Genomic DNA, 15,818 nt, shown 5'->3' on the forward strand with positions numbered 1-15,818 from the left:
TTTAACTGCTGAAAATGCTTAACATACTCAGTGCACATTGCCAAATGTACAATGTTTTTCATAAGTGAGTTTTTTTTACATTTTAATGACTGACAACCAACGATGGCAGTAGCACAGTGTACGGACATAACATATACATCTGTATGCTCTATTTTTACGCTACTATCCTTAGCTATTTCTGTAGTTATGTATTGACCAGGATCAGTTTCAGGAAGTATTGGCTGTGGATCAATGAGGCCACAGGATTCTCTTTGGAATATTTACACTTGTGTCTTTCTCTGCAAGGCCCACAGATAATTGGTTGAAGGGAGAGTCCAGGAAGGTCAGCCAAGAAAGCAGCCGTAGGTGCCAGCGTGAAATCTATAGGAACTACAATTACTTCAACAGTGAGCCGCTGGAACAAGGTGAATGACAGGTAGGAAATAATTCATATGAATTACCTGCTGTATTATGAATAACCACCTGCTGAGAGGACATAGCACGGTCAGTTATAAGCCAAATTGGTTTTCAATAGTCCTTTTTTGTCATTTGTTGGCAATTACCCTAGTTCTCGTGATAATATAGTCACAAATGAACCTCTGAAAACATTTCTTCCTTATGGCTTTTTGGGAGGGACAAGGTTGAAGTTGGCATGCAAGTGATCACACAATTCTAGTTTGGTTACTCCTCTGTCCTCTGCTATTTTAACTTATTCTATTGAAGCTGATGCTTACCTTTTTCCAAGCCAGCTCTCTCCTATTAATAATGAATTATAAATGAACCAAAAAAACATACAGTATTTAGCTTAAATTTTACACTTGACTGTGACACACACTACTACTGTAAGTTATTCTATAAGAAATCCTCCCATGCCAGAGATCACAATATCTGACCTTGCAGTGCAGAGACATAAAGTCTGTCACTCAAACAATTATGACTTCTTTGTTTCCTTCTGGATATCATTCTCGAGAGGAGACTCAAGCAGTCTGAGTACTTAAACCTGGTGATTCAGTGCTCCTAGTGGAATGGTTGTCTCTCCCCATCTCCAAATCCTAGACTGGTTGCCTCAGGATACAGAGGATGGGGAGAAAAAGCCTAATTGGTGCTGAATGAAGTGTGGACCATTAATGGATGGTAATAATAGTTGAGATTTTACGACTCCCTCCACATTAGGCCTTTAAGAGAGTTTCACCTGTAGAAAAGGACACCTCATACTTTCTGCTATCTCTTCCTGTCAAGGTGTTACAGTGTATGATAAAGGACAAGAGGGAGGAAACTTTCGATAAGGCCATGACAAACAGCAACACCTGATATAAAGCTGTGGTGTATGTATTACCCAGATAGTTGGAAGCTGAACAGTATCATTCATGAAGGACAAGTTATTCCAAGCAGTTTATAATTCCTTTGTGGTTGCTATGACTGCCAGTGGTGAACAGCAGGGGTTGAACGTGGAATGGCTAGCTGGTGTAATGTAATCACATATGTGGTCTCACGTCCCCTTGCACGGTGTTGACCACAACATTCGGTGCGATCAGACCTTTTCTACTGGAATATGATGAAGGCTCCACACTGTTTGCATTTCAGTTGATGAGGAAATGTCAAGGCATTTCAAAGATGGCTTCTGTTTACCCATGTCTAATAACCCTCTGCATAGGAAAGCCTTTGAAACACTTACCATGTCCAGAGACATTGCATGATTGTGTTAGAATCTAGAAGAGAAAAGGAGGATTTAAGAAAATAGAATACTTTGATGAATGTGTTCTGTGTTATAAAACAATTTGGGAAACATCTTTGGTGCAACACTAGATGACATAAAAGGGTCCCAGAGCTACAGTAAAAAGTCTATAGTAGCTAGAAACTAAATGGTGAAAACACTCTTAACAGTAGGGAAACAACGCAACACATGGACCTAAGGAATTGTTGATTCAACAAAGGTAAAAACCGTCATTACAATACAATATTATTTCAAAGTCTAGGGTTAAATTATTTAATTGCAATTTCTCGCTTGATAAATACTCTCTTCTCAGTCCAGATGTGACCAATTTGAGACAGACAGGGCACATTTGCTTGGGAGTGTAATCTTTTTCTATGTCAACTAGAAGTCCTTTTAAATCAGAGGATCCAAGTATTTTCACCTCATTTGATCAATGTATTTCATTTGAATCCTATCATCTCTCATGCACCACCATTCACAGTGAAGTTTCACTCTATGGTAATTTTTCTGTGTGAACTGGAGATTAGAGATGGTTGATTGTGGAGGGCCCTTGTCCAGCCATATTTCACAGTGTCCTCTGAAGGAGTAACTCCAGCACCCTGTAAGGTGACTTCTCATTATACTTCAACTTCATGTTATTAACTTCCTGTTAACAATGCAGGATGGATAGCAGCAGTGGCACCCCGAGGGCCCTTGCTAATGTCTCCTGTAGTATGTCTAGTGCCACAAGCCTATATATCTCACTTCTCAATTAGAAATGTCTGGAAAGGGAAATTAAACATAGGCTGCATCATAAAAGGCCTGACAACAGAGCTAATACAATTACAATAGAGTGATTAAAAAATATGAAAAAGGTGATGTATTACATTGATCATAAATGCATTCCCAATTAATTTAATTGAACAGTGCGCTATAATGTTGTAGTTAAAATATGTCCTATTAGTGTTTGGCTCATGCATGCATAAGAATTAATTATTGAATAATTGTTAGTGTATTTCAACAGTGGCAAGGCTGTGAAGGATGATTTATTTTCTTCAGTGGCTGTCCAGAGATAGGGCTTAATTACAGCCTTATCTCCTCGCTTTAATCCGCTTTTTGGAGTCTCCCCCGCCCGCTCACACCATCTAGTCGATATCATCAGACCGCTGGCAGAGCCACAGAGAGAAAGTGATCCCCATTTCTCTGTCACATTAAGGGTCATTCATGGAGTCTCCGCCTCAGACCTGACTTAGAGCACGATGTGGAAGAGCTAAGAAGAATGGTCTGTATAGAATACGACCCTCATATATCAGGTCAGAGCTCCCTGGCACATACAAACTAGTATACTCTATGTCAACAGATTAGACTTCAACAATGTGTTACTATAACGCTATCAGAAAATTGTCTCAGTTCTTTGCCTGAAGCAATTTTTATGGGCATAGCCTACACTAGCTCTGTGATGTTTTGAAGGTGTGTTCATATTCTGATGCTTTCTGGTAGTGCTATACTTCCATATTGCCAAAAAGGGTTTGTCAGTTGGATTAGGACTATGATAAAAGAGGCAATGTTGTTGAAATTGCTCCGTTTCCTTCATTTACATGTAATTCAATCAATCCATTGAAACAGCGGGGGGTGAAACAGCTAAATTCTGTACACCGAATACAACATGCCAACTGCTGATCTTGTAGTGATGGTAATAGCACTGTCAAGTTTGACAATTCCGAGAAAGCAATACTGCTTTTCCCCATATTCATTTTTCAAAATCTAATTTTACTTTCATTTCTTCACCAACACAGAGCTGTCAAGCTGAACATGTAATTCAATGAGCGTCAGCCGTTGGCTTGATAATTTCTTCATTTTATTTTTAATGGTGCATATACCATTCAAAATGACTTCAGTTTGAGGATACGTAAATCATTTGGTGCTTCTATTGGACTTGACTGTGGTTTGCAGTAATGGCTGTGTCCAGGCTATATTCATCCAGTGTTATGTATGCCAGTGTTGTGTAGTCTCCCTAAAGGCTTGGGGGAGAGGGGAACATTTGATCGGAAAGTGATGTGTACTGCAATGCCTGAGACTATGGCCCTCTTTATTCAGAGTTGCGGCCGAAATGGGCTGTCAAAATGGAGGAAATTGAAACCAGTCAATATTGCACATCTCAGACTGCTGAGGCATTGTGAGAGCGCCCTATCTTAAATTGCCAACAGCAGTCAAAGCCAGAGCAGATATCAACACAAGGGCACACACACACACACACACGCACGCACGCACGCACACACACACACACACACACACACACACACACACACACACACACACACACACACACACACACACACACACACACACACACACACACACACACACACACACACACACACACACACACACACACACACAAAGCCCTCCCCCAATGCCAAATGCCTCATATCTGTTGGAACCTCCACAGAGAATGGCATCTGAAAAACATGTTTAAGCCAAGGTCGTTCCTTCCTATGTTAGAAAGAAACAGCAAACTAATGCCTGCATCTGTCTGGCAGTCATCAAGTCCCTTGGACCAATCACTCTGTGAGAGCTGAGATCATTTTAATGAGAGGAGGTGAGTAGTGGTTTCTCCTCTCAGCTTTCAGCCCTCAGTGGAGCACTATGAAAAGAGCTTTCCAGGCAAACAGTTTGCTGTTCTCAGGATTTGGAGAGACCTTTTTAATCCCCACCACCTTGTTAAATAGCGGGATTTGAAGCCTGTTTCTTAATCAAGTCTCAGTACAAATAGGATCATCTCCCGTCTTTCTCAGCCTTTCCCTGTGCGGAGTGGGAATTATAGGTGTTCTAGTGGTACTCCTGTTGGTTGTTTATCTGAGACGTTTGAACAGCACTTCAGCTGTTTCCAAGCAGGCTGCGGTACACTACAGTAATTTTCATCAGCTCGATTGTTCAGGTAATGTTCCTTCAGGAACACTGATCTCAGGGCTTATCTTGTTAAGAGCCCCCCTGCCATCTTAAAGAAATGACTGGGCCCAGCTTTTAGGAACATTATTGGGGATGGGAGAATGAGACTAATTAGACTCATTGACGTGTTTAAAAATCAAGCTCGGTACATTCGCTTGTTTGAATTTGCTTGTTTGAATCAAAAGCTGGATGGGTGCTCAATTGCAGAGTATAAAGTATAATCTTCTAGTTTGAAATGACATAGAGAATCAACAAAAATGTGTCATAATATTAGGTATATTGAAAACACTTTGGATGGAATTTTATCATGACACAATGCATTTCAAAGCACACAAAAAGTAAACAATATACACTGCTCAAAAAAATAAAGGGAACACTTAAACAACACAATGTAACTCCAAGTCAATCACACTTCTGTGAAATCAAACTGTCCACTTAGGAAGCAACACTGATTGACAATACATTTCACATGCTGTTGTGCAAATGGAATAGACAACAGGTGGAAATTATAGGCAATTAGCAAGACACCCCCAATAAAGGAGTGGTTCTGCAGGTGGTGACCACAGACCACTTCTCAGTTCCCATGCTTCCTGGCTGATGTTTTGGTCACTTTTGAATGCTGGCGGTGCTTTCACTCTAGTGGTAGCATGTGGCTCAGGTAGTGCAGCTCATCCAGGATGGCACATCAATGCGAGCTGTGGCAAGAAGGTTTGCTGTGTCTGTCAGCGTAGTGTCCAGAGCATGGAGGCGCTACCAGGAGACAGGCCAGTACATCAGGAGACGTGGAGGAGGCCGTAGGAGGGCAACAGCCCAGCAGCAGGACCGCTACCTCTGCCTTTGTGCAAGGAGGAGCAGGAGGAGCACTGGCAGAGCCCTGCAAAATGACCTCCAGCAGGCCACAAATGTGCATGTGTCTGCTCAAACGGTCAGAAACAGACTCCATGAGGGTGGTATGAGGGCCCAACGTCCACAGGTGGGGGTTGTGCTTACAGCCCAACACCGTGCAGGACGTTTGGCATTTGCCAGAGAACACCAAGATTGGAAAATTCGCCACTGGCGCCCTGTGCTCTTCACAGATGAAAGCAGGTTCACACTGAGCACGTGACAGACGTGACAGAGTCTGGAGACGCCGTGGAGAACGTTCTGCTGCCTGCAACATCCTCCAGCATGACCGGTTTGGCAGTGGGTCAGTCATGGTGTGGGGTGGCATTTCTTTGGGGGGCCGAACAGCCCTCCATGTACTCGCCAGAGGTAGCCTGACTGCCATTAGGTACCGAGATGAGATCCTCAGACCCCTTGTGAGACCATATGCTGGTGCGGTTGGCCCTGGGTTCCTCCTAATGCAAGACAATGCTAGACTTCATGTGGCTGGAGTGTGTCAGCAGTTCCTGCAAGAGGAAGGCATTGATGCTATGGACTAGCCCGCCCGTTCCCCAGACCTGAATCCAATTGAGCAAATCTGGGACATCATGTCTCGCTCCATCCACCAACGCCACGTTGCACCACAGACTGTCCAGGAGTTGGCGGATGCTTTAGTCCAGGTCTCGGAGGAGATCCCTCAGGAGACCATTCGCCACCTCATCAGGAGCATGCCCAAGCGTTGTAGGGAGGTCATACAGGCACGTGGAGGCCACACACACTACTGAGCCTCATTTTGACTTGTTTTAAGGACATTACATCAAAGTTGGATCAGCCTGTAGTGTGGTTTTCCACTTTAATTTTGAGTGTGACTCCAAATCCAGACCTCCATGGGTTGATAAATTGGATTTCCATTGATTATTTTTGTGTGATTTTGTTGTCAGCACATTCAACTATGTAAAGAAAAAAGTATTTAATAAGATTATTTCATTCATTAGATCTAGGATGTGTTATTTTAGTGTTCCCTTTATTTTTTGAGCAGTGTATTTACCTGCACAGGGACACAATTGGAAGCAGCTTCTGAGCTGCCGCTTCTGAGATGGGTAGGCACAATGTGGTTTACACCTGCAGTACAGTGTAGACATGAGACAAAACAGTAGAGTGAAGAGGAAGTACTCCCCCATTCACATCAACGGGGCTGCAGTGGAGCGGGTCAAAAGCTTCAAAGGTTCCTTGGCATGCACATCACTGATGACCTGAAATGGTGCCATCACCTTGGGGAAGAAGGCACAACACTGCCTCTTCAACCTCCGCAGTTGAATCAATTCTGCATGGCCCCTAACACCCTCACAAACTTCTATAGATGCACCATTGAGAGCATTCTGTCAGGCTGCATTACCGCCTGGTACGGCAACTGTAACGCCCTCAACCGCATCACCGAGGGCACGCTGCCTGCCCTCCAGGACATTTATAGCACCCAGTGTCAAAGGAAGGTCAAGAAGATCAGCAAGGACCTCAGCCACCTGAGCCACGGTCTGTTTACTCTGCTACCATCTAGCAGACAGAGACGGTACAGGTGCATCAGAGCCGGGACCAAGACACTGAGAAACAGCTTCTATCGCGAGGCCATCAGACTGTTGAACAGCCATCACTAGCCAGCTACCTGCCCGGTACTCAGCCCTGATCCTTGAGACTAATGCCCCATGTATGTACATTCAGAAAGTATTCAGACCCCTTGACTTTTTCAATATTCTGTTACGTTACAGCCTTATTCTAAAATGGATAAAATAGTTTTTTCCTCATCAATCTACCCCCTAATGACAAAGCAAAAACAGGTTTTAGAAATGTTTGCAAAAAACTGAAATATCACATTTACATAAGTATTCAGACCCTTTACTTAGTACTTTGTTGAAGCACCTTTGGCAGCGATTACAGCCTTGAGTCTTGGGTATATTGCTACAAGCTTGTCACACCTGTATTTGGGGAGTTTCTACCATTCTTCTCTGCAGATCCTCTCAAGCTCTGTCAGGTTGGATGGGTAGCATCGCTGCACAGCAATTTTCAGGTCTCTCCAGAGATCGGGTTCAAGTCTAGGCTCTCGCTGGGCCACTCAAGGACATTTAGACTCTTGTCCCGAAGCCACTTCTGCATTGTCTTGGCTGTGTACTTAGGGTCGTTGTCCTGTTGGAAGGTTAACTTTTTCCCCAGTCTGAGGTCCTGAGCGCTCTGGAGCAGGTTTTCATCAAGGATCTCACTGTACTTTGCTCCGTTCACCTTTCCCTCGATCCTGACTAGTCTCCCAGTCCCTGCCGCTGAAAAACATCCCCACATTTACAGTAGGGATGGTGCCAGGTTTCCTCCAGAAGTGACGCTTGGCATTCAGGCCAAAGAGTTCAATCTTGATTTTTATCAGACCAGAGAATTTGGTTTCTCATGGTCTGAGAGTCCTTTAGGTGCTTTTTGGTAAACTCCAAGCGGGCTGTCATGTGCCTTTTACTGAGGAGTGGCTTCCATCTGGCCACTCTACCATAGAGGCCTGATTGATATAGTGCTGCAGAGATGGTTGTCCTTCTGGAAGGTTCTCCTATCTCCATAGAGGGACTCTGGAGCTCTGTCCCGATTGGTCAGATTGGCCGGGCGGCCAGCTTTAGCAAGAGTCTTGGTGGTTTCAAACGTATTATATTTAAGAATGATGGAGCGAAACGTCAAAATAGGGACAAAGTGGAGACGCAATTCAACGACTCAGACATGAGACTTATGTGGCAGGGTCTACAGGCAATCACGGACTACAAAAAGAACCAGCCACGTCACAAACACTGACGTCTTGCTTCCAGAAAAACAAAACACATTCTTTGCCCGCTTTGAGGATAATACAGTGCCACCGATGCGGCACGCTACCAAAGACTGCGCCCCCACCCCCTTTCTCCATGGCCAATGTGAGTAAGACATTTAAACGTGTTAACCCTCGCAAGGCTGCCAGCCCAGACGGCATCCCTAGCGTTGTCCTCAGAGCATGCGCAGACCAGCTGGCTGGTGTGTTTACGGACATATTCAATCTCTCCCTATCCCAGTCTGCTGTCCCCACATGCTTCAAGATGGTCACCAATGTTCCTGTACCCAAGAAGGCAAAGGTAACTGAACGGAATGACTATCGCCCCGTAGCACTCACTTCTGTCATCATGAAGTGCTTTGAGAGACTAGTCAAGGATCATATCACCTACACCTTACCTGTCTCCCTAGAACCACTGCAATTTGCATACTGCCCCAATAGGTCCACAGACGATGCAATTGCCTACACACTGCACACTGCCCTATCCCATCTGGACAAGAGGAATACCTATGTAAGAATGCTGTTCATTGACTACAGCTCAGCATTCAACACCGTAGTACCCTCCAAGCTCATCATTAAGCTTGAGGCCCCAGGTCTCAACCCCGCCCTGTGCGTTTGGGTCCTGGACTCCCTGACGGGTCGCCCCCAGGTGGTGAAGGTAGGAAACAACATCTCCACTTCGCTGATCCTCAACACTGGGGAGGAGCAACAGAGCCTCTTCAACCTCAGGAGTCTGAAGAAATTTGGCTTGTCACCTAAAACCCTCACAAACTTCTACTTGAGAGCATCCTGTCGGGCTGTATCACCGCTTGGTACGGCAACTGCACTGCCCACAACCGCAGGGCTCTCCAGAGGGTGGTGCAGTCTGCACAACGCATCACCAGGGGCAAACGATCTGACCTCCAGATTCCAATGTCACAGGAAGGCCAAAAAGATCATCAAGGACAACAACCACCAACCGCCACTGCCTGTTCAGCCCGCTACCATCCAGAAGGCGAGGTGAGTACAGGTGCATCAAAGCTGGGACCGAGAGACTAAAAAATAGCTTCTATCGCAAGGCCATCAGACTGTTAAACAGCCATCACTAACACAGAAAGGCTGCTGCCTACATACAGTCTTGAAATCATTGGCCGCTCTAACAAATGGATCACTAGTTACTTAATTAATGTCACTTTAATAATGATGTTTACATATCTTGCACTACTCATCCCAGATGTATATACTGTATTTTATACCATCTACTGCATCTCGTCTATGCCAGTCGGTCATGACCCATCCATATATTTATATGTACATATTCGTTTTCCACCCCTTTTACTTAGATATATGTGTATTAAGTAGTTGTTGTGGAATTGTTAGATTACTTGTTAGATATTGCTGCACTGTCGGAACTATTAGAGGCACAAGCATTTCTCTACACTCGCAATAACATCTGCTTACCATGTGTATGTGACCAATAACATTTGATTTGATTTGGAGGCCACTGTGTTCTTGGGGACCTTCAATGCTGCAGACATTTTTGGTACCCTTCCCCAGATCTGTGCCTAAACACAATCCTGTCTCGGAGCTCTACGGACAATTCCTTCGACCTCATGGCTTGGTTTTTGCTCTGACATGCACTGTCAACTGTGGGACCTTATATAGACAGGTATGGGCCTTGTCAAGTCATGTCCAATCAATTGAATTTACTACAGGTTGACTCCAATCAAGTTGTAGAAACAACTCAAGGATGATCAATGGAAACAGGATGCACCTGAAATCAATTGCGAGTCTCATAGCAAAGGGTATAAGTGAATACTTATGTAAATAAGGTATTTCTGTTTTTTTATTTAATGCATTTGCTAAATCACCCCTGAGTGAATGTGCTTTTCAGATCAGTTCAGATCAGCAGAGTCATGCGTGTGCACGTATTGATATTCTTTGCTAGTTAGCGAGTTATTAACCCAGTTATAGATACGTATAGGTCAGCAATGGGAAGTTACTGCTTCCTACAAGAGCACAAAACATGTAGGCTACATTTCTTTGAAATCAGTCAGGTAAAAAGCTTATGAATTAATTAAAGGTGCAGCGTTGTATTTTGAGACAGTCTTGAATATGCAAATAAGCCAATAGTCAGAGGGGTAGCCTACATTGTCTAATTCTCTGTATGGTAATAATAATACATTTTATTTTTAAAGTGGTTTCTTGCATCATACAACACAATACAATGCAATTTACAGTCACCTATTATAAAAACTTTTTAAAAGTCTCATGCGATTTAGGTCTCATTGAACACCACATATAGGCTACTTTAGGCTATATCATAGAAATCAAAAGCTATTTTCTAGTGAAAATGTTATGGGATTTGCTCCATTGGTTTTGTTGGTAGGCTTACATTATGCTCAAATAGCCACATTAGCCTATTGGCTACTGTCTAAAACTGTAAGGGTATAGTGTTCACTGTAAACAAGTGCCAGAAGTTGCACAAAATTCTCACAACGTTCAAGTTTCCGCTCACATGACCTAAAATTTGCTGAGTGCCCCAAAAAAAGGAATCATTGCAAACCACGTATTTATGTTGTGGATTCTGACAAATGCTCACTGAAATATATCTACTCTGGATTGTCATTTCTTGTTTGTTTGTTTGTTTGTTTGTTTGTTCGTTTCTTGATTATTTGTGTATTTGTATTGTATTTGCTAGACATTCTACTGCGCTGTTGGAGCTAGAAACAAAGCATTTCGCTGCACCTGTTATAACACCTGCAAATCTGAGTACGCGACCAATAAACTTTGATTTGATTTTAATTTGTTTATGCTAGGTGGACATGCTATCTGGCTGGCTGGTGGCCACAGGCAGGGTCCCTTCTGCTTAAGATGCAGTGGAGCCTCTATGGGTTAGGAGGGCCAGCTCTATCAATCTGCTCCCCTACGGCCCCCACGTTCCCCAGCGCGGTTAATCACTGCTACTAATTAGAGCTAATTACTTATGGCTGCCCGGGAGAGCCCCCCTTGCAAGCTCACGCTGATCTCAAGGTCCTCCATTGGCACCCCGCTGCTTGGTATTCCTCAGGTAAGGAAGGAGACGGAGGTGGAGCCGCAGGGTCGCTCCCTGATCCTCACTTTTTTGTGTGAAAATCCAACACATCCCCAGTGATTATAGTGATAGCTGAGGTATTGTAGAAGGCTAGGCCCTTGCAGGCAGCCTGCTTCACTGATCTGCAGGGCAGTACTACTTCAATGGGCCATTAAGATGGGGGGCTTGTTTGTGCTGCTCTGGCGTAGGGATCTTGTCTGCATGCACACAGGCCCCTGCAAGCTTAATGATCCAACACCTTTTTACTACCTCTGTCATTAATTGTGCCCATGGCCATGACTCTGGGTTTTGTCGCGTTTGGGGGATTTTTCTCCCAGTAATTTTGCTTTAATAGATTCAATTTGCTTTCATTTGCTTTGTATTGATTTATTTGTCCTGTTTTGTCTCGTCAACCGTAGAAACTTATAATTTCTCACAAAAGTTTTAGAGAGGAGAGCGAAAAAAATACCAAATCTAATTTCCTAAGAGATATTGAGCGAGATGTAACAAAGAAATGACAAATGATGTTGATATGGTCGGCAAGTGAAGCTTGACTAGAGCCACATGAACTCACTTCATAAATCATCTGTTGTTTCATACATACCAAGCAAGATAATCGCATTAAAATATGAAGTTTCCTATCAGGTGCAAACAATGAAGCTTAAGGATGAGAGCAGAGGTCGTTTACTCACAGGGCCACTCCAGTAGAAAGCCATAATCTGATCTATCATTTCTTAACCATTAAATAGGTCATGTTGTCACAAGCGTTGAAAGGATTAGACAAAGGCGCAGCGTGTATAGTGCTCATTCTTCCTTTTAATGAATACACTTCAATAACAAAATAACAAACGACCAACAGTTCCGTCAGGTAACAACAACTAAACGGAAAACAACCACCCACAAAACCCAAAGGAAAACAGGCTGCCTAAGTATGGCTTCCAATCAGAGACAACGAAAGACAGCTGCCTCTGATTGGAAACCATACTCGGCCAAACCTGGAAAACGAAACATAGAAAATGAAAACTACAACACATTCCCCTAGACACAAACAAACCCCAAAACACACAAAACAACCCTCCTGCCACGCCCTGACCATTCTACTATGGCAAATGACCCTTTTCACTGGTCAGGACGTGACACATGTACTGTCAACATACATCTAGTCAGTGCCATCGAATAGCTCTGGACACTGAACTTGCCGATGTCAGCCTCAAATCATCACAGAAATACAATTTGTATGGTAGCTAAGTGGATTAGTGCCACTATTAAAGGTCCTCTATAGACAAAGGGCCGATGGATATCTCTGGAATAGATAGCTTTGCCCACCCCAGGTTATGTTAGACACAACACCTGCTTTTTGTCTGATTGCTACACTGAGAGAGGGTGAAGCCCTTACCTTTCATTGACCTCGTAATGTAAAGTGGCCTAGGGAAGCACACACACACACACACACACACACACACACACACACACACACACACACACACACACACACACACACACACACACACACACACACACACACACACACACACACACACACACACACACACACACACACACACTTTTTAAGGCCACTGAAAGTCTACACCAGACCAGAGGACAGTTGTTTTGTGGGCTTGAGGCTTAGAGCTGAGAAACAGCAGATCGGCCAGATGATACAACATTCCCAGCTTGTTACTTCTGGTATAAGGCCTTTGTAATGTAAAGTGTGACAAAAGAGGCTTATTGTGGGCTTGATATGAAATGTTGTTTTCCATGTTAACTTTATCTTCAAAAGCTTAAACAGTTTTTTAAGACATGGATTTGCAAAATTGTTATACAACATTAAGCATGGCATACCTTATGTTTTTTTATATTGAATATCTCTTCAGACCGAAATTTACTCAATACAAGTGATCTTTATTACTAAACCAGCGAGACCTATTCAAGATACATTAAAGAATTATCCAAGCGTTGCTTATTTTTCGCTCCAGCACCAGTCTACATCCTGTTATGTTCTATTCATTGCTGTACGCAACAATGCACTTCCTGGTATAGGAACAAGATGAGGTTAGGGGTGATCTTTTTTTACAGAGGCTGCCAATTGGTAGATGCATTTATAAATGCAGTTCCATATGAAGAAACAGCCATCTCCTGTAGAATATCATTCCTTTGTCAGTGGAATATTTGGCATTCATGCATTCAGCTTTGTTTTTCTTGCAGTCTCTCACGACTTCAGGTGGATGAAGGTCAAGCTTTGAAGCTGGAACCTTTCATATGTCTTCCCACAGCTCTCCGAATTAATGTTGTGTTTTTGTTTTCAGAGACACATACAGTGATAAAAATTTAATGGACATTCAATTATTTTTCACACGTGAAATGACAGAAAACCTTTGAGGTGAATATTTTTTTTTAAATGCAGCAGCACAAAAGAATTGGGACGACGGAAAGTTCAGTTTCAAAAGATAGTCTCTGTTCATTTGGAACGGCTATTGTCAAATAAAAGCTTTTCCTAGCCCCTCTAAATCATGCCAAATGGGTGCTTTGTTTATGAGAGAATTTTCTGTAGGATTTGTCTGTATGGTGATATGTTTGTATTGTGTGATATTTTTCTCCCTCTAAGCCTGACATACTTTTATGTAATGGAGAAACAGTGGGTGACCAAACAATGCTCCTTCTGTGAATAATGTTTTTGTCTGTCATTATAACTTCTTCGATGCAACTGTGGGGCTTTGATGCAAATGAATGCGGATGTCACAAAACCCTTAACAGGCACCTCACCCCAATGTGAGGCTAAGGGGAGCGACACCCCATCACTGGATCATGTTTCTGTATAAATGGAAGATGAAAAGTTTAATTTGGCACAAATGTCACAAAGTTGGGAGAAACATCAAACAAACTGTTATCTGTTGCATTGTATCCAACTGTTAATTGGTCTTTTGTTCGTCTCCCCTCGCTGTCCTTCTTTTTTTAATTCACAAGAAATATAGCTCTGAACCTCAAATGAACCCCTCAAAAATACAAAGCTGGAGCCCAATTCTATTCATTAGAGAAGCTAGCAGTAGCTGTTGGTTGTCACTGCCACCAAGGGGCCTGTCCATGGCTGCATCTGACATCTGTTGGCATAATGTTGCATAGAGCATGATAGGCAACAGGAGCTGATTTATAATGTTCTCTATTTAAGTGGATGTCTTAAGGTAATTATAAGCTGGTGGGGAGCTCCTACTAATTGCACCTTCCCTGATCTGTAATGAAGGCCAAGCAGCGTGAATGAACACATTCCGGGCACCACCATTAGTTGAGGAGCGAGGGCAGCTGAGCTTGACCAGTTAGTGTTGGTTTTGCTCTGGGCTGGAGATGGTCACCTGCTGTTATTCCATGTCCTCGGACAATTTCTTTTGGATAATTAACTGAGATGCCACATATGGTGCGTTTGTGGGAAATGTGGTCGCTAGTGGACGCTGAGGAGTAGAGAAAGCAAAATGAAGGCTCCTGGTTGTGACCAATGCTCTGGCCACCTAACTCACTGCAAATTATGTGACATAACCATTCCTTTCGACATGCACTAAATAAACCCAAATACTGTGTCCACATGAAATAGGGAGGCCTAATTGATATTGGAGGAAATGAATTATTAGGAAGATTAGATGGTGAGGTAAATTAAGTGCATTAATGAGGAATGAATATTAGCATTTTTTATATCAGTGGATTAAGATATTGTCAAAAGAGAGGCATCCTAAGGACACAATGAAAAGTAATTAGGGAATGAGTTGTACCTACGTTATCATATGGCTGGGGAACAGTAGGGGAGGAGGTAAGATGAACGAGGATCTCCAACAATGAAATATGAACACTGGAACAAACAGATCATGGTTCAAATTAAATGGTCGCAAGAGCATTAATTCACAAAAACAAATATTTAAGAAGATATTGATTGAGTATGGGTCAAGGGCAATACAAATTGCTTCTGTGGATACTGTAATTCTTTGGGCTGATTATAAAAAGAAATTGAACAATAAGCTGACTTCAAAAGTTAATCAACTATTTTAGTACCTGCATGTGGTTGAATAACACAAGGACAAAATACAGGATAAAGACAAAGACAGTGTAAAGCAGACTTCATGAGAATGATGTAAATGGTCAAGACCATGGGAAGGGAGATGGAATTGGAATAGACACAACACTGAGCCCTGGGGAACCTCATTGTTGTGAACGCTGGGCTGGACTTTTCTAAGTTGACCTTATGAAAAGTATCAACAAGGTTAGAGAATAATTTGAGAAACAAGAGGTGCCAAAGATTGTCAGATCAGCAACAGTAAAATGTGTCTAAAGATTAACGGTATCAAATACAGCCTAGAGATCAAGGGGAATTAAGACAGAGGGGAGAAAAGCTGCATAAGCACTCAGTTACAGAGGAGCTGTTTCCGTTGAGTGAGCTGCACAAAAGCAAGATTAGAGGGGATCAAGTGGAGAAC

At 43.0% G+C, this 15,818-nt stretch overlaps 1 protein-coding gene across 5 annotated transcripts in view; it reads left to right on the forward strand.

Moving 5' to 3' along the window:
• Positions 1–15,818, forward strand: part of LOC106601438 (RNA binding protein fox-1 homolog 3) — a 380,636-nt gene that overhangs the window by 40,487 nt on the left and 324,331 nt on the right. For all 5 annotated transcript variants that reach the window (XM_045720266.1, XM_045720265.1, XM_045720263.1 and 2 more), the window contains exon 2: positions 286–415. The gene's annotated coding sequence lies outside the window, so the exon portion shown is untranslated. The remainder of the gene's footprint in view (positions 1–285; positions 416–15,818) is intronic.

This window comes from Salmo salar, chromosome ssa06 (genome assembly GCF_905237065.1).
Source record: "Salmo salar chromosome ssa06, Ssal_v3.1, whole genome shotgun sequence".
In the NCBI taxonomy this organism is placed as follows: Eukaryota; Metazoa; Chordata; class Actinopteri; order Salmoniformes; family Salmonidae; genus Salmo; species Salmo salar.